Consider the following 26,642-nt stretch of genomic DNA (forward strand, 5'->3'; position numbering starts at 1 on the left):
TGAAGCCATGCAGTTCCTTTGTGTCCAAATTAAATGTCACAGTCTTATCCAAAAAAGCTATGACTTCAATATGTCTCATGATATCTTACTGTAACAACCAAACTTATGTGGTGTTTCATCCAAGTGGTCAATCACCATCATTTTCAGTTCATTGACTCAATGCCTAGCATCAACACGTAGAGATACAGGCTTATTAACATCTGGGGGTAAATGTATCAAGCTACAATATGCCTTTTTTCAGTGATTTTCTCTGGCGAGTTTGAACTCGGCAAAGTATGAAAGTGCGAGTTGATAATAAATCACTAGGATAATGATGTAACCAAAATCCATAGGCTACAAATCGCCGTCCCTACTTTTGGCCATTCAAAGAATACAAGTTGTCATAAGTATGAAGCTATAATTCTGCAAACTCGCCTGAGATTACCTTGAAATTGCCATAATCAAGATGCAGCTTTGGATAGGTGAGATTAGTAAACACATCAGCATTCCACTGCTGCCCATTCTTAGCACAACCTAAAGCACAATACAGTTCAATAATACACAATGAATGACATAATTGTAAATAAAAAAAGAGTGCCCCCCCCCCCCATTTAGATTAACCCTAGTGCTAGGGGGGACAAAAAGTGTGCGGTCCCTCCAATTTTTGTATAACTAGCACTAGGCCTTGCCAGCTGGGGCTAGTAGCCCTATATCAGAAGAACCTGCAGCGCTGGGTCCCTCTTCCTTAATAACAACCTGCCCAAGGCTGGTCAGCACCAGGCTGAATTCACTAGGGATATGGGTTCCGCAAAATAAAATTAAACCTTCTCCATCGGGGTACTCAACCTTGTGCTGAAAGCACTAGGGCTCTCCCCACACCCCTGGACAGTGGGTGTTTGGTAATAAAGTGGGTTTAAATAGAAAAGGTAGCATTTTGTGTTGGTGCACTACACATCCCAGCAAGCCAAGACTGCCATTAACAGTTTGGACATGCTGGTGCTTGTAGTAATACAAGCACAAGCATACCCATGACTGCCAGGTCATGCTGTCACTTGGGGATCCACAAGTGCAGGCATGCTCCGGCGCCCAGGACCCGCTTGGACCTGTAGTGCACAACACAAAATCTAAATAAATGAGACACCCCATTTTACAAATCATTTTATTATCATTTTATTAAAAATGTAAAACCCCAATAATAGGTACCAACATCTGTGTTCTTCATCTGTAATGTATTGAACCTTGCAAGCTTCAAAAAAAAAAAAATAGCTATTCAAAGTAATCCAAGAGTGTTCTTGCAGCAGGAAAACCCAAAATAATCCTCCAGAACATGCTTGTAAAAAGTAAAAACCCATGTCAGATGATGCATATTAGCTTCTGTACTCAGAAGATGTCGCCGCATAGTGAAAAGCTGTCAGCCCCTTGGTCTAGCTTGGTTAATTTCTCACTTCACTACATGAAAGATGTTATGATTTACATTGAAAAGTAATTTTGTTACTCCAGGGTTCTTCCCTATGATTGACACAAGCATTAGAATAGTGAGGCATGATGTCTTTCAACATAGATACAATGCCAATATAAAAATCTTTATAAGAATGAGTGGAGCATCCTTAAATCTCTACAGAATGACAAAAAACTCTGATTTTAAAGCCTGCTAACAAGGTCCTGATGGAGATACCAAAAGGATATGAAATTGATGATAACTGTTGAGTAATGCTATCTAGTATTAACTTATGATCCAACTAATAGAATTAGGGCACACATTGAGTCATAAGTTAGGTATTATTTAGGGATATTAAGCTAGGCATGGACACCCTGTGCAGACACATCGCCTCAACTGTAGTGAGTGGGTGTGCCGAGAGGCGCATTTTGATAGAAGCATGGAAGTTGCGAATTTGGAGATATTGGTAGAAGTATTTAGATGGGATTTCTATAGCTGAATATCAATGAACTGTGGAAAAAGGGTAGAGCGGGATATATCATTTACATAACGGACACCCCGAGAGCGCCAGGCGGAGATTTCAGAGGAGTGCATACCCGGTCGGAATTCTAGGTAGTTGATTTAAGGGTTAATCGGAAAGGGGTGCTTGGGGAGACCATGTTGCCTGCATAAGAAGTTCCAAATTGCTAGGGAGTGTGCGACCGTGGGATGAGCTAGTACTCGTTTGGGGGTGGCGAGCCGATGGGAGCCAAAGCAGGGTAACAGGGTTAAGTAGACTCACACCTTCAGCCTCAACAGATATCCAGACCCTGGAGGCCGTATGGCCACACCATAAGACACATTGCGCAATATGGGCCGATAAATAATAGTGTTTGAAATTTGAGATTCCAAGGCCACCAACCCGATAGGATCTCTGAGGGACTAGTAGCCTTATTCATGGTCATTTGCCCGCCCAGATAAATATAGAGGTAATGTATTGGAGGTATTTGAACACATAAGGGGGAAGTAGAATAGGGAGGGTTTGGAACAGATATAGCAATCTTGGTAGGATGGTCATTTCTACTGAATTAATAAGTCCTATCCAGGAGATGCATTGGTGAGATGAGGATTAAAGGTCAGTCTTCACTTCGAAGAGGGTGTGGGGAAAGTTGTCTTGAAAGAGCTACTGATGGCGCTTAGTTAAGAGAAGATAGATCTAATTTTTATAATACAATGGTGATCTACAACACCTACATGATATTGATTTCCCAATATTTTACAGTATTATCAATCTGTGTTGATTCAATAGATTGTGCAAAACAAATTCAGTTTATGAAAAACTAATTTGTTCAATGTGGTTACCCACTACAGGTTATTGTATCTGCATTAGAAATGGTAAGAACAATTTCAATGGGAGTGTATTAACAAATTTCTTGCAAATTGTCATCGTTTGTCAGGACGCCATACAGTGTAAATCTACATACATTATAGGCTCATTCAATTATTGTTCCAGTGATTAAAATTGTGCACTACATGTGTATAGAAGAGGTGAAAACATTCAAGGTTCTGAGTGTTTCTTTCAAATTCAAAGTAAGATCCTCTATTACTGTAACATTTGCGATTCTTTCATTTGTGGGCAAATATTTTGCAAGGCTAGAGCTCATATTAAACTTGAATCTTAAAGACTCTTAAGTAGTTAAGCAGTAAACCTCAATTAATAAAAACTTTATATTAAAATGTTTGTACACCCACCCTAGAAGATGCTTCTTTTGATAGTTACTGGCATTGGATTAGAAAAGGGGACAACCTAGCAAAGAGCGGCACAGTCACTGCCAGTTTGAGCCAACCAATAAGATATTGCACTCTATGGCGGAAAAGGCATCTCCCTCTTTATATCAATCTACAATAGCTGTCAAAATTGTCAACAGATGTCGTACACCTCCAGAAAGTATCATTTTATGTTTTTAATATATAGACTTAGATCTCTTCTTTCTTTTGCACTCCATCACGCATTGTTAACATCCTCTAAACATTATTTTTACTCATATTAAGCACACAACAATATTTAAAATCATCAAATTCATACTATAAATGAGGTATTATTAATCTTAAAAACAAATTACATTCAGTGTTTTCAGCTGAGAATGACTGTAGTGAAATGCCAGAAAATATCAGAATAAATTACTATTGACTTAGTGCTTGGTTGGAGGCCACAGTGGAAAGCAATTATGAGGCTTAAATTAAGCCATTGATGGATACCTGGACACTTGTCTTGGAGTTGTTGACAAAATAAGATGTGTTTTTATCATGAAAATCTGCTATGTGTCATATATTGGTTTTGTTCCAACTAGCACACTGTGTATCTCTTATGAGAAAAATAATGTAATTATTCAGCTAATTGTTTACTTTCATATCTGAGCCTTACAAATCTATAACCAAGCCTGATTTTCAAACCTTGTTTTTGTAGCAAAAAAGGAGGTCATTTATAAAGAACATTTGTCACGGACCGAACCCCTTACTTTGTTGCCCGGGATCCGGCACAATTGTTACCTGCACACAGGTTGATTGGAAAGGATTTGGGGGTATATTTACTAAACTGCAGGTTTGCAAAAGTGGAGATATTGCCTATAGCAACCAATCAGATTCTAGCTGTCATTATGTAGAATGCACTAAATAAATGATAACTATAATCTGATTGGTTGCTATAGGCAACATCTTTACTTTTGCAAACCCGCAGTTTAGTAAATATACCCCTTGGTCTGGAAAATCATGCCTGGGTTAATTCCAAGGATGTGAAATGCAATTCCAGATGCATACAGGTAAGAATTCTAAAAGGTGTCTTGCCAGAGCAGCTGAGTTATAGTATACAAAGTGATCCAAACCTTGTGACTAATGTACGTATAAAACGGATGGTACTTCAGCGCTAATAAGCAATAATATGTATTGGTTCCCTGTGTGTCAATTGTCTCTTGCAATTGATGTCTGCACAAACTGTTATTAGTGACAAAATAGGGTAAATGATTTCAGATAAGGTTTATATTGTTAAAACAGTTTATCTGAATTGATAATAAGAAATTTAATACATAATCTCATAATAACAACATAGCAACATGGTAGGTGAAGAATCCTAATGCATCGGTATTAATATCTATAGTCTAAAGTTCCTTGTTTGGAGGTAGGTAACTTTCACAACCAATCGGAATCATCGAATATGCATAAAGCCAATAAATGAAGCAGGAAACATATGGATAAAATCTCATATTGCTTGAGAAAGTAACATGATGAGGAAACCGGTAGGGCATGCACAGAGTGATGAAGGGGGTTAAGCAGCATGGCACAGAGTGATGAAGGGGAAAGCAGCATGGCACAGAGTGATGAATGGGGGGAGCAGCATGGCACAGAGTGATGAAGGGGGTGTTGAAGCAGCATGGCACAGTGATGAAGGGGGGCAACATGGCACAGAGTGATGAAGTGGGGGAAGCAGCATGGCACAGAGTGATAAAGAGGAAGGAGGAGTAGCATGGCACAGAGTGATGAAGAGGTGAAAAGCAGCATGGTACAGTATGATGAAGGGGGAGTGAGAAGCAGCATGGCACAGTGTGATGAATAGGTGGTAGGAAGCAGCATGGCACAGTGCGATGAAGGGGGCTAGCAGCATAGCACAGTGTGATTAATGGGGGAAAGCAGCATGGCACGGTGTGATGAAGGGGGGAAAACAGCATGGCACAGTGTGATAAGGGGGGAAGTAGAATGGCACAGTGCGATAGGGGGGAACAGTATGGCACAGTGTGATGAAGGGGGTCAGGAGAAGGGGGGAGCAAAGGCAGCATGGCACAGTGTGATGAAGGAGGGCCAGGAGAAGGGGGGAGCAAAAGCAGCATGGCACGGTGTGATGAAGGGGGGAAAGCAGCATGGCACAGTGTGATAAGGGGGGGAAGTAGAATGGCACAGTGCGATAGGGGGGAACAGTATGGCATAGTGTGATGAAGGAGGGCCAGGAGAAGGGGGGAGCAAAAGCAGCATGGCACGGTGTGATGAAGGGGGGAAAGCAGCATGGCACAGTGTGATAAGGGGGGGAAGTAGAATGGCACAGTGCGATAGGGGGGAACAGTATGGCATAGTGTGATGAAGGAGGGCCAGGAGAAGGGGGGAGCAAAGACAGCATGGCACAGTGTGATAAAAGGGGGAAAGCAGCATGGCACAGTGTGATAAGGGCGCGCAGTAGAAGGGGAGCAAAGCAACAAGGCACAGTGTGATGAAAGGGGTAGCAAAAGTAGCATAGCGCAGTGTGATGAAGGGTGACCAGGAGAAGGGGGAACAAAAGTAGCATAGTGCAGTGTGATGAAGAGTGGCCAGGAGAAGGGGGAGAAAAAGCAGCATGGTGCAGTGTGATGAAGGGGGGCCAGGAAAAGGGGGGAGCATAAGCAGCATGGTGCAGTGTGATGAAGGGGGGCCAGGAAAAGGGGGGAGCATAAGCAGCATGGTGCAGTGTGATGAAGGGTGGCCAGGAGAAGGGGGGAGCAAAAGCAACATGGCGCAGTGTGATGAAGGGGGACCAGGTGAAGGGTGGAAAACCAACATGGAGGGCACAGTGTAATCATAAGGGGTCACAGCGTGGTGATGAAGGAGCACAGTGTGATCATAAGGGTTCACAGCATGGTGATGATGAAGGGGAACAGTAATATGTGTGTGATGGCACAGTGGGCTTGTGGAAATGTAGTGTGTGTGTGTGATGGCACAGGGGGTTTATGGCAATGTAGTGTGTGAGTGTGTGTGGAGTTGCATAGGGGGCTTGTGGCAATGTAATGTGTGTGGGATGGCACAGGGGGCTTATGGCAATGTAGTGTGTGAGTGTGTGTGTGATGGCACAGGGGGCTTATGGCAGTGTAGTGTGTGGTGTGTGTGAGGTAGGTGGTGGCTAATGAATGAATGCTGTTTTGTTTGTGGGGTGATGGTGGGGCAATTTAACTTAATAGTGGGGACTACTAATTTAAGATGGGGTTGTTTGGGGGCTATTAATTGAATGTGGGGTGAGTGTGTGGAGAATAAGGTCTATTTATTTAATGTGAATATGAATTATTTAAAGACAGTCATGGTTGCGGGAAATAGGTATATTTATTAAATGTAATTACTATTAGTTTATTGCTGGGGCTGTTTGGAGGGAAGGAAATAGGTTTATTTATTAAATGGGAATACTGTTGCTTTAATGTTGGGGTTGGTTGGAGGGATATCAATCTATTTATTAAAGGGTAATACTATTATTTTAATGTTTTGGCTGGAGGAAGGCCTAATTATTAATCATGGGTGCTATTGATTTAATGATGGGGCTGGTTGGAATTTTCTAAATGTACCCATTTTTTTTTTTCAAGTACGGTCCCCAACATTCCAGGACCTAGTCAAGCCACAACTAAAGAAACCAGCAGTCACAGGTGTTGAAAGTGAAAAGAACAGGTAGGAGAGAACAGGACAGTCTGTCAAATGTTTTGATTCTATTGGGACCATCCAAATTTTTGGTGACTGTTCTGCCCAATCTAAGGGTCAGACAAAGACTGTGTACTTTTATATATACACTGCATTCTTTATATACTACACTATGGTGCTAACTGTCGTTCGTGGGCTTACCACACCCCCACTAATTGTTTGGTTACGCTTCTCTAGTGGCTGGCCACACCCCCGCTGGTTGTCCTCTACCATTGTATTCCCCCTGTGGGCCCTTCATGCCCCAGTCCGACACTATGTGCATATATTATTTTGATTTATTTTGTATTAATATTTAATTCAATATATGGTTGGTGCATTGTGATATGCAGAGATTTATGTGCCTTTCTTTTGCTAAAAGGATGGTTTTCTCATAATGCTAGTTTATTACACAATAACCTAAACATCAGGAAGCTACATCTCTCCTTACATAAGGACTGTTTATTGTTATGAACTTATTAGGATTGGGAGATCTTTGTGATTATTAGTGATTATGAAAAAGTCTTGAAACATATAGAAAAAGAGTATTGTTTGTCAATAAATATTTTACCATTAAAGCGCCTGAAATTAAAGTGAGGTAGGGAAGTGGAAATTTCATTTCCTTCTCCCCTATTCCTTATTTTACCTACATCATTTTCATTTTTCCTTGCTGAAAATGTAAACATATTAACTGAACTTAGATCTTTTCAGGACCGACATCAAAGAAAAGGGACATCGTTTTTGGATGAATTATCAACTGACGAAACATTCTCAAAATGAACCCAGGAAAAGTGTCAGGATTTCTTTGTCACCTGAAGACAGAGATCTATGAATGTGTTCATTATTACACACAAATATTTAGGCCACTGAGATATATACGAATAGCTCAGGAATTCAAGATAACAGACGAGTAGTAGGGTGTCAGGAACTCATGATAGTATGCTGTTAACCAAGTTACAGGAACGCAGGATTGCACACTAGTAACAAGGTTTCAAGAAAACAGGATTGCACATTTGTAGCAAGTTTGCAGACACACAGGACAGTACTCTGGTAGCAAGGTTGCAGGAACAGAGGATAATACTATGGTAGCAAGGTTATAGTAACAGAGGATAGAATGCTGGTAGGTGCCAGGAGCTCACAGATAGCAAAAAGTCAAGGTCTCAAGGTTGCACACTGGTACAGTCTGTCAGGAACACAGGTTAGCAGAAACAAGATACCAAGAACTCAAGATTTGTACAGTGGTAACAGTGTGGCAGGAACTCAAGATAGCAGGAACAGGACTGAATCACAGGAACTATAGTTGTGTGAAAACATAGGCTCCCCTGAGGAGAGCCAGAGTTTCAAAGTCCAAGCAACAGAAAGTTCTTTAACTGCTGGGAATACAACAGGCTTGATTAACTGCTGCATTGCTGAAACAGCAGATATCCAGAATACTGCAGCACCTCTTGTTTGAGTAGGATATTGAAAACTTCAAGCCCTGACAAAGAGACGTTGAACTGAATAGTAGATAACACTCTTTTGGACAACATTATTTGTACTATAATAACATGATTTGGTTGCCATAAATTCATTTTTCTGTATTGTGTGGACTTTCTGTGATGTAGAGAATGGAGAAATATGAGAGAATGCATTTAAAGTGTAATATGAGTGTGTAAATATGAGAAAGTGTAAATATGAGAAAAGGCAATTAATCGTGTACTATAATAATATGATTTGGTTGCCATACATTCATTATTCTGTATTGTGTGGACTTTCTGTGACATAGAGAATGAAGAAATATTAGAAAAGGCAATTAAAGGCTTCAAACAAAGTGTGAAAATTATATTAGTCAAGCTATTAGTGATGAGTTAATATATAATTGAAATTTTGGGCAATATAACTTATCAAATTCCTAAATTAAATGAAACTGAACCCATATTTCCAAACATAAGAATCCTCTTCATTTAAGATCCTTGATGAATCAGGCCCATTGTCATTATCTTAATAGATGCTTTTAAGATCGATAATGACTCAATATCAATTACCTAATTTAAGTTTTCTATCAATATGGACTAAATTGGTGAAGAAGATTAGATTTAGATTTTTTGAGGATTATAAACTTATTTGCAGGCTGCAAACCTCATGAAGCTCCACTATAATTAAAGATTTTTTATTATACAGATATTATGATCATAGGCTTTGTTTATGCTAAATGTAAGGAATGTTTATCTGTTTTCATATTTTCAAACTAAAAAAACCCTTGTTGCGAAACCCACTCTTTCTAATCCAGAAGAAGGTGTAATAAACAGAAAAAATGTACTATGAATAAATTAACTGATTAGAAGAGGTCAAAGGATGTACTTATTGACATGCAAAGAATTTTCACCTGGATCACTTTCTGTACAAGAATTCAAGAATGCATAGGACTATTCTTGAGACCTAGATTTTAAAAAAAAATCCTAAAAACAAAAAAAAGCACCTCCGAAAAACTGATTAATAACAAAGATAAACACATAAACTTGGCATAATAAGTGGACCTGTAGTTTCTTTTAAAACATCCCCTTTATCTCTTTTAGTCCCAAATATCTACTTACTAAATCTATCAGTTTATTATTCCAAATATCACATATCTCTTAGGACTCATTTCACCTCTTGTATTTTTTTTTCAAGGTATATAAAAAAAAAAAATTCAGAGCTGAAAGCAATTTCCATAGTGACAAGGAATAATATTGCTTTTGTTCAGCTCATGTGGCTGTACCTGCAGTTTGTTCTTATTGCTCTTAATTACACTGTTGGAAACTCCTTGGCTAAGAAAACTGTTCAATTATATAAGACAGATTTTGTACCAATGTGCAATAGACTTTTTCTGTAGGTAAAATACATAAATATAGTACTGGATTTAAATTAAAAAAAACTCTCCAAGATGGATTTGTAGTTAATCAAAGACCTGTAGCAGGTGTTTAGAAATTCCAAATGGGCAAATGTGTGGGTGTTTTGGAGCCTCTAGTCAAAACTCATTGGACTATTAAAGCATCATTGTACAAAGTGACTCAAGAATTAAAATTTTATGGTAAATATAGCTTGGCTTAACATCACATCACTCTATCCGAACATTGAATCAGATAGTTATTTTAGGTAGTGACATTCAGTTTCAAAGAGGTTTGCATATTATTTTTTTTATTATTATTATTATTATTATCCTAGATTTGTAAGGTGCCACAGTACTCCGCCAATGTGGCTTAGAGTAGAGATTAGGATATTTGTGTGTGTATTAGTGTGAATAGTATCATCAGGATAAGGTAAGCTTTAAAAAAAAGAACATCTAAAGATATGAAGGCTGTGGTAAAGCCTGATTGGGCAAGGTAGGGAATTCTATAAGTGGGGAGCAGCATGGGAGAAGTCTTGTAGACGCGAATGAGAGGTAATTACCAGAGGCGAAACAAGGCACAGGTCAGAGATAGATCTAAGAGGGCAGGAGGGAGAATATTTTCATATGAGATTTGATATTTAGGGGTGTTGTTGTTGAGGGTTTTGTAGGTAGGGGTGAGTAAATTGAATTGGATTTTGGAGGACACAAGGAGCCAGTGTAGGGATTTGTAAATTGGCTCAGCAGATGTGGAGCATTGAGAGAGGAAGATCAGTCTTGCATTTAGGATGGATTGAAGTGTGGATATCTGGGTGTCAGGAATACCAGATAGCAGGAGGTTGCAATAGTCAAGACGGGACATGATGAGAGAATGGATAAGAGTTTTGGTAGCAGGTTGAGTAAGAAAAGGGTGTATTCTGCTAATGTTTTTAAGGTGGAATTGTTAGGACTTGAAGAGAGTCTGGATGTGAGGAAAAAAGCATAGGTGAGGCAGCTGGCTTGGGAGACTGAAAACATTTTGTTATTAACAGTGAGGGAGATTTTAGGGGCGATGGTGATTCTGGCAGAAGGGAACATAATAAGTTCTGTTTTGGATATGTTGAGCTTTAGGTAGCATTGGGACATCCATGTGGAGATAGCTGTTAGAGAGTTAGTTATACGAATACAGAAGGGGAGAGGTTAGGGAAAAAGATATAGATTTTGGTGTCACCAGTATAGAGGTAGTACTGGAGACTGAATGAGTGAATTAGTGCCCCAATAAAAGAGGTATACAATGAAAAAAGTAAAGGTCTAAGAACAGAGCCTTATGGGATCGAAACAGATAGTGGGTGTGGAGGGGAGGATGTACCAGCGGTAGAAAACTAAAGAAGCGGTTCGATAGGTAGGAAGTGAACCTGGAAAGAACTGTGTCATGAAGGCCAATGAAGTGAAGGGTCTGTAGGAGAAGAGGGTGATCAAATGTCAAAAGCAGCAGATAGGTCCAGGAGAATGAGTATGGAGAAATGACCCTTAGTTTGCAGAAAGTAGATCATCGATCACTTTGTGAGAGCAGTTTCAGTAGAATGTTGGAGATAGAAGCCTTATTAAAGAGAGTCAAAAATGGAGTGAAAGAAGAGGACGTGAGAGAGGCATTTGTACACTAATCGCTCAAGTAATTTGGAGGTAAAGGGGAGGAGAGAAATAGGACGGCATTTGGAGAGTGAGAGGCTGAATCAAGAGATAGTTTCTTTAGAATTGGTAAGATGAACACATGTTTAAAGGAGGATAGAAATATCCCACTGGAGAGAGACAGGTTTAATTGGTGAGTTAGAGGTGGGCATGCAGTGGAGGAGAGGAAGTAGAGCAGTTGGGAGGGACTAGGGTGGAGCAAACAGATTGTAGGATGAGATGAGTGTAGAGACTTCGTCTTCAGTTACTGGAGAGAATGAATTAAGGGTGTATTGGGGAATGTAGGTGAAGGTGGGTAGAGTAGGTGGAGTGTGTGGAATTTAGCATTAAGAAATATCTTGTCAAATGTTGTAATTTTTTTCTTTCAAGTAGGTGGTAAAATTATGGGCTGTGAGGGAGAGAGGGGGAGGAGGTGCAGGTGGGCAGTGAAGTTAGTTGAAGGTGGCAAAGAGGTGACGTGGGTTAGAAGACTGGGTGGATATTAAAGTTTTGAAGAATGCTTGTTTGGCAACTGAAAGTGTAGTGCTGTAAGATGAAAGGATGAATTTATAGTTGAGTAAATCGGGATAAGAACGAGATTTTCTCCAGTGGTGCTCTGCAGTGCAGGAACACTTTTTCAGGTAGCAGGTCTGTTTGGTTTGCCATGGTTGGGGTTTGGATTAGCAGAGACTTCATGTGGTAGCTGGAGCTGCATTGTGTTGCCCTAAAGTGAGTGTTTTGTTGTAGAAAGAGGCAGCCTGATTAGGGTAGGACAATGCAGACATAGGAGAACATAGTTGTTTTAGTGAAGATGAGAAGTGGATTGGTTTAAGAATACATAGGTGTCGTTGTGTACATGTGGATTTGGGTGCAGGGGGGAGCGTATGAGTTAATGTGAGGCTGAAGGAAAGGAGGTTGTGGTCGCAGAGTGGGAAAGCTAAGCAGGTGAAACTAGAGAAGGAACAGTTGTGGTTGAAGACAAGGTCAATGGAGTCTTCATCACAGTGGGTGGGAGACGAAGTTCACTGGGAGAGACCAAAGGAGGAATTAAGTGAAAGAAGTTCAGTGTTTGAAGAGACAGTGGGATTATCAATCGGAATTTTGAAATGGCCTAATATGAGAGTAGGCAGGTCAAAGGACAGGAAATCAGTGAGCCAGGCTGAAAAGTTGTCAAGAAATTGGAAAACTAGACCTGGGGGGTGATAAATGACAACAACGCGAATGTGAGGTGGATAGTGTGGTGGGTGCAAGAGACAAAACAGTTCATGTGTACAGACCAGAGAGGAGCGATGTAGTAAAGGGGAAATCATCCCTGCCACAGCTAGCCCCAAGGGTCCCGAGAAAGATCCCAGAAACCCTATTGCCATGACATCATGGCAGCAGCTACAACAAAATGACCTGCCATGCCACCAACTGAAACAAGAGACTATTCAATCGACTAGACATTAATTTCGTTGACAATGAGAAAGTTTGCAACATTAGGTCAACAATGTAAGTGTCAATTTTATTCTTAGGGTGAAAACTCACATGTTCAACATTATTATTAGATCAACAATTGAAATGACAACAGTTTTATATGTTTAAGGTTAGGGATATTATTGTCAACCTAAAAATACTGTTTACATTAAAATTGTAGACCTAATAATACTGTCACATTTCAATTGTCCAGTTAAAGTCATTAAAACGATGAGTGGAACCCCGACAACTGCTAATACTGACAGCTGGAAACACAGACCTCAAACGCTGTCAATGAATGAAGAACCCGGCAGCCTGAGATGACATCACTTTGAAAGTCCACACTATGTTTCCTGCTGTTAACCTGGTAATTTAAGGAGGCACCGCCTGTACAATGTACTAGACTTTGTAAAGAACATTGTACAGATGGCGCCTCCTTAAATTATCAGGTTAACAGCAGGAATCATAGTGTGGACCTTGAAAGTGATGTCATCGCTGGCTGCCGGGATCTTCATTCGTCGGCAGTGTTTGAGGTCTGTGTTTCAAGCTGTCAGTTTTAGCAGTCTGTCGAGGATTACACCTTCGATGTATTCATGTCGGGGTATCTGTTGTTGGGGTTCCGATCATCGTTAAAAGATACCCAACCCCAATTGTCAACCCAATAACACTGACAATGTTATTATTATCAACTTCCTAAGCTAGATGCGCCCTCCTCACTTCGCACTAAATGTTGAGTGTGACATCATCAGTGAGGACATTTGCAGTGAGGCGTGCACAGAGAAGAGCCACTACAAGAAGAGAAGTTAACAGAAGAAAAGAAAACAGAGGAGAAGAAAGTAAGCAACAGAAAGGTAAATGAAGGGGACCAAAAGCAGCAGCGTGAAACAGCAAAAACAGCATGGAGTGCACAGTGCCAAGCATCAGTAAGAAAATATTAAACTTTATTTTTGTTATTTCTTAATAATAAACCTTACAAAACTGCATTTCTTTTTCTTGCGGCCCACACAATCTTAGAGTTTGATTATTATTTGGCCCAAGTAGGGTTTTGAGTTTGACATGCCGGTCCTAACCTGTGTATATTATTGTTTTGACCATATAACTGTTGATCATGTAACTTATGTATCACAACCAGCAAGAGTTAGTAACAAAGTGGAATTCCATACTTTATAAGCTACAGTGATTTTCTCAAAACATTTCAGTTGTGGGGTGGGGCCCTTGGATATCTCCTTTTCTAGAATTACTATCCTATCAGCCAGTGCTATGCCATTATGTTTTAAAGGTGCCATTTACTTTATTAAACTGCCATCCTGTCTGCCACTGCTGTGTTATAATGTTTAATAGGGATTGTATCTTTTATTACACTGCCATGTATTTGTGCCATTGCTATATCACAAATATTAGCCAGCTTGCTGCAGCCTTTGGCCAAAATTGGTGAACATTCTGACAGTGAGGGAAGAGGTATCAGTCAGTCTTCACAACCAGGTAAGCAAGGAGCCTATATCAACGGACCACATGCACTAGGTGCACTGGACCAACATAATCAAATCCACCAGTGTCATAATAACAGGTTACTAAAATCTTCTTAATCAGTATTATAATAAAGAAATAGCATTGCCTATTGCCAGTCACATCAGTGTCTCTTCCCTGCTTCATCCTGACCTTTAACAGGTATTTGTAGCTATGGTGTTATTAGATCTCTTTAGAGACATATAAAATAATTTTTCCTTACATGCCTCTATAAACCTGAATATCTGCAATCCATTCCAAACCCATCACACATTCTCCTACTTCAAAAGATTGCTTTTAAAAGTCACTACTAAGTATATAAGCAATCATATGCATGAGTAAAAATAATAAAGTCAGCAGTGCTGAAAGCATTCAAAATAAATAAATCATCTAGTAAAAGTGAGAGACATTTTAAAAAGGAATTGTTGCAAAATGTTTAATGCAAGTCAGAAAAAAAGTAGAAATAACTAACATGCACTGTATATAAAATATGTCAACGAGCTAATCTGTGACAAGACTGTCCTCACATCTCTCAGATTACAAATGGGCTACCTACTGAATGGCAAGTCTATTGTATTGGAATCTTATCACATAAATGTATCCATATTGACATATGCTACCTAAATCACTCCAAATCAACACAAGCTGCCCCCCTGTTTATATATATCTTATATATATATATATATATATATATATATATACACATACACGTGTATGTATATATATATATATATATATATATATATATATGTATACAAGTTAACCCGTGCATGATACTCATGCATTCTAGTCAAATCAAGCTACTTAAGGTGTTTAAAAGGTTCTTGTCATGCATTTGGGCCATAGCCCAGGCCTCCTCAGGGGAAGAGCGTTACTTCCCAACGCGAATGCCCTGTGGTTTTGTCCACATGTCACCACCTCATCATTTTTCTCCATCACCTCATCATTCATCTTTATTGCCACATCTATCCAGATGTCTATCCAGACACAGGGATCTCTCTCAGCGGTCCTGAGTATCACACTCCTCTCACTCTGTCACCCCCGGCAACCACCAACCACTCCCCACTGTCACCCCCGGCAACCACCAACCACTCCCAACTGTCACCCCCGGCAACCACCAACCACCAACCACTCCCAACTGTCACTTCTCCTTCAAAAAATATATATATATTTTTTTAAAATCTTTATAAACACTTTTAACAATTAACAAATTAAATTAACAAATTAAAAACATCTTAGTATACCAAATTTCAGCCCTTTCTGATTTTTTTTTTACACACACACTAAGAATTTAGTAGGTCAGTGTATAACTCCGCCCAGCAGGTGACGCTGCAGCTTGGGTTTTTTTTTTCACACACAGACACACGCCACTAGGCTTTTATATTATAGATATATATATATATATATATATATATACATATACATATATATATATATATATATATATATATATATATATGTTTGTGCAGATAACAGATACCACATAAAAGGGGGCGCGTAACCCTATTCAGTATACAGTCACTAGGCGGGATAATTACACCCAAAGTCCAATGTACAGGAGGCAGCCAGTTCCAATACAGGTGGTGAGTCTGGAAAATCTATAAAGGAATAAAGGAAACACGGCACCACATGGTGTATTACCACAATATATTAATGTAATAAGAGAGAGTAAAGTGGAGGAGTCAGATGTGTACTCAAGGATAATAACTTCTCTCCGGTAGGGCTAATGAAACCAAAAGGGTGAATAGATATATACAAAAGTGACAGCACACTGTGTTCAATGCCACCAATGTAATCACCAATAAACATAAAACTGCGTACCAGATACTAGAACCAGAAGATGTATGAATCAGTTCAATGGAAAACTCCAAATCTGAGCAGCTGTTACCAGTAACGTCACTCATCCAAGTGTACAATTCTGTTAGGACTGTAACTTCAGCATCATAGGAGCAATATAAAAAAACTCATATAGTGTAATATTGTAAAAACTCAGATTTTACTAATAAAATAGTAAGTATCACACTTACATAAAAACACAAGGTAACAAACATATATTGGTATCTTTAGGTACTCATCTGGGATGTAATCAGAGATGTATGCATAGATATCAATCAGCTCATATATAAATCTCTGCAGCGCGCCCACCACACTAGTACCACGATATCCAAACAGATGATGGAAAGGTCCTTAGACACTCCTCAACGCGTTTCGTCTGGTTAGATGTTCAGACTTCATCAGGAGGAAAAAATAGTATAATAAAGAAGCAAGAATCTCCAGCGCTTTTTAAATGATGCCAGCGCCATCTTGGACATGCGCAGTAGCGTCTATGACGCGCGCATTGCTTCAATCACATGATTGATTCATCAGTCACATGGTTAACTCTGGTGAGAAACACCAGACACTAGAGGAAAATTGCTATAGTAAAACCATGTCCTCGTATATATATAAACACACACATATATATATATATATATATATAAATATATATATATATATATATATATATACTGTGGCACGAGCCCGCTACTGCTGAAGCGTCTAGCGTCTCCAAGTAGGGGGACGCGGACTTCGCGAGGAGCGCATATTTTCGTGACAACGCATCTGCATTTTTGTGTAGAATCCCAGGTCTATGTTCTACCAAGAACTTGAAAGGTTGCAGTGCCAAGAACCAGCGGGTTACCTTGGCATTAACCTCCCGGTTATTCTGCATTCATCTCAATGGTGCATGATCTGTTATTAAGGTGAACTCTCTGCCTAGGAGATAATAGCGCAGAGCTTCTGTAGCCCATTTTATGGCGAGACATTCCTTCTCCACAGTGGCATATTTTTGTTCCCTTGGAAGCAACTTACGACATAAGTACAGGACAGGATTTTCTACTCCATTCTTCTCCTGTGACAAGACTGCACCTAAGCCAACACCAGAAGCATCAGTTTGGAGGAAAAACCTCCGGGTAAAATCCGGTGCTTGTAGAACTGGAGAGGAACAAAGAGCTAACCGAAGATCAGACCAGGCGGTTTCTGCAGAGTCAGACCAGGTTAATCTATCTGGACAACTTTTTTTTAAGAGCTGCTTCGTAAGTGGAGCAGCTCTAGTGGCTAAGTGGCTTACAAACCGCCTGTAGTAACCTACTAAGCCTAAAAAGGTTCTTAACTGCGACTTTTTTTCTGGTCTTGCCCAATTTTTGACTGCCTCCACTTTGTCTAGCTGGGGTTTTACATGCCCTCGACCAACAATGTACCCCAAATATTTGGCTTCTCTCATGGCTATGGCACATTTCTCTGGGTTAGCTGTTAACCCTGCTGACCTTAATGAAGCTAAGACCGCCTCAACTTTGGGTAAATGTGATCCCCACTCTGGTGTATAAATCACTATATCGTCCAAGTAAACGGCTGCATAAGCTGTGTGAGGTCGTAGCAATTTATTCATGGCCCTTTGGAAGGTGGCAGGTGCCCCATGCAACCCAAAGGGTAGGACTTTATATTGATAGAGACCATCAGGGGTGGAAAATACAGTCTTTGGCTTGGCCGTGGAAGTCAGGGGAACTTGCCAATAGCCCTTTGTTAGATCAAGGGTTGTCAAATAGTTGCTACCAGCAAGATTTTCCACTCGTTCATCCACACGTGGCATCGCATAGGCAGCAAACTGCAACATACTGTTTAGGCGCCTACAGTCATTGCAGAACATAATTGTCCCATTGGGTTTCGGAACAAGCACAATGGGACTATTCCACTCACTAGTGGACTCTTCAATTATGTCTAACTGGAGCATCTTCTCGTTCTCCTTTCTCACGTCCACCCGTCTGGCTTCCGGGAATACGATGCAGCTTCTGCTTTACAATGACTCCTGGCGGAGTGACAATGTCATGTTCGATTAAGAGCACCCAGGGAGGGAAGAGAAGACATCCCTGTTCCGGAGAATTATTTCTTTAGTCTGTTATCTCTGCTTAACAGACAATGCTGGCTCTATGGGCACTTCAGACTTTTCAATGGCAGTACTCACTACCTGAGGAGAGGTTTCCTCATCATGCCAAGGTTTAAGGAGGTTAACATGGTATATTTGCTCCTCCCTTCTCCTACCTAACTGGCGGACTCTGTAATTGACAGGACCGACAGCCTCTAGAACTTCATATGGACCCTGCCAATGGGCGAAAAGTTTGCTTTCCTGGGTAAGAACCAGGACTAGGACCTTGTCCCCCAAGCTTAAAAGATCGAACAACAGCACTTTTGTCATAACTTTTCTTCTGTCGTTCCTGAGCCTCTTTTACATGTTGTTGCACAATGGGCCTTATCTTTCCTAGCCTCTCATACATTTGGGACACAAATTGTACCAGATTTGGCTCCCTGGGACCTTGCTGCTCCCACCCTTCTTTTAACATATCCAAGATACCCCTGGGCTGTCTCCCAAACAATAACTCAAAGGGACTAAACCCTGTTGAAGCTTGAGGTACCTCACGGATGGCAAACATCAAATAGGGAATAAGTGTCCCAATCTTTTTTCTCTTGAGCCACTGCTTTTCTGAGCATGTGCTTTAATGTACGGTTAAAGCATTCCTTCCATCTGTTTGTGGATGGTACACGGAGGTATGAAGCGCCGTAACCCCTAGCAACTGGCACATGTCTTTCATCAGTTTAGACATGAATGGAGTACCCTGGTCTGTGAGAATTTCTTTGGGTATTCCCAAGCGTGTAAACATCAATACAAGTTCTCTAGCTATGGTGCTGGACATTATGTTTCGTAGGGAAATTGCCTCTGGATACCTGGTTGCATAGTCAAGCACCACTAGTATATATTGGTGCCCACGTGCAGATTTTTCCAGTCGCCCCACACGGTCCATGGCTATCCGTTCAAAAGGAACTTGTACTATTGGTATTGGAATGAGAGGTGCCTAGTACATGGGTTTGGGACAGGTTCTCTGACAAATGGAACAGGACCGGCAATACTTTTTCACTGCCATGTGTACCCCGGGCCAGTAAAACCTAAGCAGAACTCGTTCCCGTGTTTTTTCTTCCCTTAGGTGTCCCCCACAGACATGTTTGTGTGCTGCTTTTAACACTTGGGGTACATGTACCTGAGGAACCATTAATTGTTCTACTTTTTCCCCCTGTACAATAGCAACTCTATACAGGAAATTATTTTTGACAATAAAATATGGTATACCTTCTGCAGGCTGGGCGGCTTTCGCTACCCCATTTACCTCAGTCACACTTTTAAAGGCATGTTCCAAAGTGGCATCATTAAGTTGGTCCCGAGCAAAGTCCTGCAGAGGAAACAAAATTGGTATTGCGGACCAGTCCGTATCCTCACTGACAGGCGGGGTGGGCTCATCTGCGACATCACCAACCAATGCTAATTTGGACTGTCCAAGTTTCCCCACAGGTGGATGCTTTAGTGGAACTGTTGCTGTGACTCCCAGGATGGCATTCCGGTTTGGCGGTTCTCAAAGATCGATGTCCAGATGTTGTTGATTCTTAGGCGGTTCCTTTAAGACTGGGCTTCCGACCGTTGCATCAGTTGCCAGCATGTCCGGCCGGATCCGCTCACCGAGGACATCATTAAACAGTGGGAAGTCTCACCCCAAAATGAGTGGATATGGAAGTTTAGGTGCTTTGGCAGCTACCACCATAACGGTTTTGTCTTTGAGTGTGACTGGTAGTATTGTTCTTTCATACTCCTCTGTCATGTCATGTACACAAAGAACCTTCACCTTGGGCAACAGAGAAGTTATGGGTTTGGGTAAGGCAGAGCTGGAAACCAATGAGAGTTCACTCCCCGAGTCTACCAAGGCCAGAACAATGTTTTGGTTTATTAACACAGTCACCTGGAACAAACAAGGACTTCCTGATGTGGGACTCATGGTAAAACAGCTTGGAAAAGCAGGCTCAATATGTGCCATGGAACAGTCCATGGGTTCCTGTAGTTTAGGACACTCTGCCTTAAAGTGGCCTTGCTCACCACATTCAAAACACTTCAGATTAGACAGCTTTGCACCTGGCCCTCTGTCCCGGGCAGTTTTGCCATTGGGCCCTGTAGCAAGGATTGTCAAACCTGGCTTTTGGCGTGGCAGCGGCTTTGGCACGAATGCAGGTTCTTTAGTCATTTGCTGTAGTGCACAAAACCTTTCTACCACTGTGGAAAGCTCTTCATAGCCCTTTGCAAATCACGGTTCAGCCCCCGGATGTAGTGATCTTTCGCCAGAACTTCACTTATCCGAGAAGGCGAATTCTCCTCAGGCTGCAGCCATATCTTTAAAATTTTAGAAAGCTCTGCCACTTGCGCTCTGACCGGTTTTTCTTTATCATAGTGCCATTGGTGATAGCCCTGGGCTCGGCCTGGCCCGGAAACCCCAATGCGAGCCAATATCTCAGACTTTAGACATAAATAATCAGATGCTCGGTCCTCATCTAGATCCATATAAGCTCGCTGAGCTTCTCCAGTCAGATATGGCGCCAGTCTCTCAGCCCAATCTTTAGGAGGCCATTTTGCCCTTTTTGCAAGTCTCTCAAAAGACACCAGATATGCTTCTACGTCATCAGCTGGTGACATTTTCTGCAGAACCGGACCAGGTGGTTCATTTCTGTCATGCCTCACCTTAACTCTTCTCTTAAGAGCCTTGTGTTTTCCACCTATGCCTCGGTGACTCGTAGCATCTGAGCTTGCTGCTCTTGCTGCGCAGCGGCCACATTCACAAGGATTCTCAGTACATCCTCCATGTTGACGTCTGCGCGGGTTGGGTAGCGGAAACTTGCTTCCCGGACTATCCCACTCCAGACACCACTTGTGGAACGAGTCCGCTACTGCTGAAGCACACGCGAACAACTTCTTGCTTTTTATGTAGTTTTATTGTCAGGATGGTAAATGTTTTGACACCGTACAGATTTCACAGCAGTTCTTGGAGACCCTAAACGCTAGCTAGACATAAACCAGCTCTCTCAAGACCAGCCAGCTTCCCAAGCGTTGGTCTCCCTGAGCAAATGATACAAACAAGCTTTTATACCTGGTACTCCTCCCCCAGCCTTAGCTTGATGGACAGGTGACACACCCACCTTCTTTTTAAGAGGCAACGCCCATCACTGGCTCTGTTTGCACTAACAGACAACCCTGTCTGTTTGCTGAGAGGAAAGAGCTTTCACATCATGTAAGTTAACCAAACTTAAACTATTGCTTTTCATACATAAGTCTTTACATTCAATCTAGGTGCATTACTGCACAAATGTTTTACTCTACTTCCATGCTTTCTCTGCATATTGCCAGCTAAATGCCTCCTTTTGTTACAATACATACACACATATATATTATATATAAACATATATATATATATATATATATATATATATATATATATATATATACACAAGAAAACAGATACCATATGAGGGGCGCTTAAACCACTACTGGACAATCAACATGCAAAGTACAAGGAATATGTATAAATGGTAAACACAGGGTCCAATTTACAGGAGGCAGCCAGTCCTAGATCAGATGGTGAGTCTGGATAATCTAAAAAAAGGTAAAAAGAACAGGGCGCCATATAGTGTATTACCAGATGTAAATAAACACAAACAATATGCTGTGATGAATTCCCAGACAGGGAAAGCACGTGACTTTCACGTTAATAACCCGTGAAGTCAATAACACATATATAAATAAAGTGACTCATATCCCAGGTGAGATCACCAATAGTAGAAGATTCTGCGTACCAGATACCAGACTTGAAAGGCACAACTGGATTATAGATGATATTTCTATGTCTGTTCAGACGGCCAATACTGACTTCTCCTCAGCAGAATACACCGATTACAGCTGGAACCTCAGGTCATAGGCATAATAAAAAAGCTAAAATAGTGTGATACTGTATATAACAGCTTTATTTAAAACAGTGAGTATCTCACTTACATAAAAACACTTTGAAGTATACACATAAAGGTTTCTTTCACCATTAATCATCTGGGCTTCATGGAATCCAGTGGAATGGCAACATGTAGTTCAGTCTTAAACTCCACAGCCACTTAGCTGGAAAACAATTAGCGGCCAATATCCACAATATAAAGATCCAGATACACCAGATGAATTGGAACAATCCTCAACGCGTTTCGTCCTTTCAATACGTGGACTTCATCAGGAGGGTCATGGATAGAAAAAAGAAGATAGTACCGAAGCTCTATATATACACATACACACACACATACATATATATATTAGAGATGAGCGGGCTCGGATTGCGCTAATCCGAGCCCACCCGAACAAAAAAAATGAGACAGAGGCTATGACGTCCAAGTCTCGCGTCGGATCTCGCAATACTCGGATTGCATAAATTTCCCGCTTGCGGCCGCCATCTTCAGTCGGGCTCAGATCAGGGAAGAGGGAGGTTGTAGTTTGTAGTGGTGCTCCTGTGTTCTGTATCCTGTCACTCTGTCCAGCTTAATCCAGTGGTTACTTTGTCCTGTGCTCTGTCCTGCTGATCAGTCCAGTGGTGCTTTTGTCCTGTGCTCTGTCCTGCTAAGTCCAGTGGTGCTTTGTCCAGTGCTCTGTCCTGCTGAGTCCAGGGGTGCTGTGTCCTATGCTTTGTTCTGCTAAGTCCATTCATTTGTTATTTTAAAATTATTTAAAAATCATAAAAAAAAATTAAAAAAAATTATACAAAAATAATTTTCAAAAAAATATAAAAAAATTATTAAAAAAGTATAAAAAAAATTATACTGCAATATATAAATACGTTCACTGTTCCTGCAGTCCAGAAATATTAGTACTGCCATATATAAATACGTTCACTGTTCCTGCAGTCCAGAAATATTAGTACTGCAATATATATAAATACGTTCACTGTTCCTGCAGTCCAGAAATATTAGTACTGCAATATATAAATATGTTCACTGTTCCTGCAGTCCAGAAATATTAGTACTGCAATATATAAATACGTTCGCTGTTCCTGCAGTCCAGAAATATTAGTACTGCAATATTTTACTACGTTCACTGTTCCTGCAGTCCAGAAATATTAGTACCAGAGATTAAACTACGTTCACTGTTCCTGCAGTCCAGAAATATTAGTACCAGAGATTAAACTATGTTCAATGTTCCTGCAGTCCAGAAATATTAGTACCAGAGAGTAAACTACGTTCACTGTTCCTGATTGGTTTGTTAAAGTGCGAATGTCCTATTTCAACAACATAAGGGTGGGTGGGAGGGCCCAAGGACAATTCCATCTTGCACCTCTTTTTTTGCCGTTATGTGCTATTTGGGGCCTAGTTTTTCAAACTGCCATCCTGTCTGCCACTGCAGTGCCACTCCTAGATGGGCCACGTGTTTGTGCTGCCCACTTGTGTCGCTTAGCTTAGACATCCAGCTACCCTGGTGCAACCTTTTGGACTAAAAACAATATTGTGAGGTGTTCAGAATAGACTGGAAATTAGTGGAAATTAATGTTATTGAGGTTATTAATAGTGTAGGAGTGAAAAAAAAACAAAAATATGGATTTTAGCACTTTTTATGCTTTTTTAAAAAAAAATCAGAACCCAAAACCCAAAATCAGAAACAAAACCTTTCGTGGGGTGTTTTGGCAAAACAAATCAGAACCCAAAACCTCAAGCTAATCAGAACCAAAAACCCAAAACACCAAAAGTGGTCGGTGCACACCCCTAATATAAATATATATATATATATATATATATATATATATATATATATATATATATTCACATATACATATATATATATATATATATATATATTATATACAAGTTAACCCGTGCATGATACTCATGCATTCTAGTCAAATCAAGCTACTTAAGGTCTTAAAAAGGTTCTTGTCATGCATTTGGACCTAGCCCAGGCCTCCTCAGGGGAAGAGTGTTACTTCCCGACGCAAGCGGCCTTTTTAATGTGTGTTCATGAGGTAAAATTACCTCACGAAAATGAGTTTGACCCCTCAACTCGTAAAGTTAGCCTTTACTACCCCTCCCACGGGGGGAAGGGGGGATGATGGAAGTTAACTGACTTGACTATTCTAATTTTTTTGTCAAATAATGTCAGTATACCAAATTTCAGGTCAATTGGATGAGCCCTTTCTGAGAAAATAGTTTTTTCCACACACACACACACACACACACACACACACACACTAACGCACGCCTCTACACATGTGTGTTCATGAGGTAAAATTACCTCACAAAAATGAGTTTGAGCCCTACCAAATTTCAGCCCTTTTTGAAAAATTTTTCCCACACACACTAAGAATTTAGTAGGTCAGTGTATAACTCTGCCCTGCAGGTGGCGCTGCAACTTGGTTTTTTTTTTCCACACACAGACGCCACTAAGCATTTATATATTAGATGTGTGTGCAAAACTGACTAACCACAGAGATTTAATGAAAGCAAGTGAAGACATCAAAACAGTTTGGGCCATATTTCAAGTAGGCCGCAACTTTGTAGTCCAATTTTGTAGTACAGCCACAAAATTGTGTATTTTGTATTGCACATATGTTGGCAGCTTAAAATACAGTGTAAGAAAATCGTCTTTATACAGCACAATTACCTGGGGTATTACATGCTACATTTTAACATATCTTGATGTGGCTGCACACTAGATACGACAGACATCATCACCAAATTTGATGATCATGACTGGCACGGCATGACTGAGTTTTTAATAAATAATTAGTAACAACCAAAAAAAATAGATAAGTAAAAAACTAACTTGCGTTATATATTCTCCCAAAAATATGAGAATTAAGCAGTTTTACGATCTGCTGAAGTTTAATAATTGGATGACAGTGGTAATCAATATTTTCTGTACATTAATATCTGTTGCAATGCGATCAGTACGCAATTGAATAATTATTATTGCAAATAACATGCAAATAAGTATAATCTATTTGTTTTAGTTTATATAAAATATAGATTAGTAAAGAGGCTGAATAATGTTTCCAACTTACAAATTACATTGAGTTTGGTATGAATATGTTCGCAATTGCATGAGAACGTTTATTGTTTATGCAAAGTGGGAATGGTAGTTATAAAAAATAATGTCAGTTTTTCATACACTGAATAGCCAGCTCACAGGGTCATAAAAACCAGTTTATACAGGTCTAGAGGCGGGAGCCTAAGAAAGGACACCTGGCAATCCCAAGGAACAATGACCAGAGGAATTTACCAATGGGACGTTGAGTTCCTGCGAGGTCAAAACCATTCATCCTATGAATGAAGACCTTAATACTGTAACTGTGTATCTTTGTGATGTCACTGCTTTTTACAACTGTACTGTGTATAAATTATTCACCTCTGGCTTTGAAAACCAGAGCGTTCTCATAGAAGTTTGTTGTCACGGTTAGCTGGGATACAGACCCCTGGCCTGCCAATACTAACACTCACCAGAGGCACGGAGTCTAACACAGTGGCTGGCCTTCACCAAGAACCCCCGCAAGGTGGTATGGACTTCGCTGCAACCGCCACGCAGGTCGCGGTCCTCTGGTAGTGGAGCAGGATCCACAGAGTTAACTGAGTTTGATATCTGTGGGTTCCAGTAATGACCGCAGGAATAGCGGGGCAGCATGGAGTTGTGAAGCCTGAAGATCTGCGGATTGCAGGATGACCGTAGGAATGACCGCTGGGATAGCGGAGCAGCTGTGAAGCCTGGAGATCTGCGGATTGCAGGAAGATCGCAGGGATGACCACTGGGAAAGCGAAGCAGCTGTGAAGCCTGGAGATCTGCAGATTGCAGGATGACCGTAGGGATGACCGCTGGGATAGCGGAGCAGCTGTGAAGCCTGGAGATCTGCGGATCCCAGGAAGATCGGAGGGATGACAGCTGGGATAGCGGAGCAGCTGTGAAGCCTGGAGATCTGCAGATTGCAGGATGATCGCAGGGATGACAGCTGTGATAGTGGAGCAGCTGTGAAGCCTGGAGATCTGCGGATTGCAGGATGACCGTAGGGATGACCGCTGGGATAGCGGAGCAGCTGGGAAGCCTGGAGATCTGCGGATTGCAGTATGACCGCAGGGATGACCGCTGGGATAGCGGAGCAGCTGGGAAGCCTGGAGATCTGCGGATTGCAGGATGATCGCAGGGATGACCGCTGGAATAGCGGAGCAGCTGTGAAGCCTGGAGATCTGGGGATTGCAGGATGATCGCAGGGATGACAGCTGTGATAGCGGAGCAGCTGTGAAGCCTGGAGATCTGCGGATTGCAGGATGACCGCAGGGATGACCGCTGGGATAGTGGAGCAGCTGTGAAGCCTGGAGATCTGCGGATTGCAGGATGACCATAGGGATGACCGCTGGGATAGCGGAGCAGCTGTGAAGCCTGGAGATCTGCGGATTGCAGGAAAGCTCAGACTGGAGGAG

This window comes from Mixophyes fleayi, chromosome 8 (assembly GCF_038048845.1).
Source record: "Mixophyes fleayi isolate aMixFle1 chromosome 8, aMixFle1.hap1, whole genome shotgun sequence".
NCBI classification, from domain to species: domain Eukaryota; kingdom Metazoa; phylum Chordata; class Amphibia; order Anura; family Limnodynastidae; genus Mixophyes; species Mixophyes fleayi.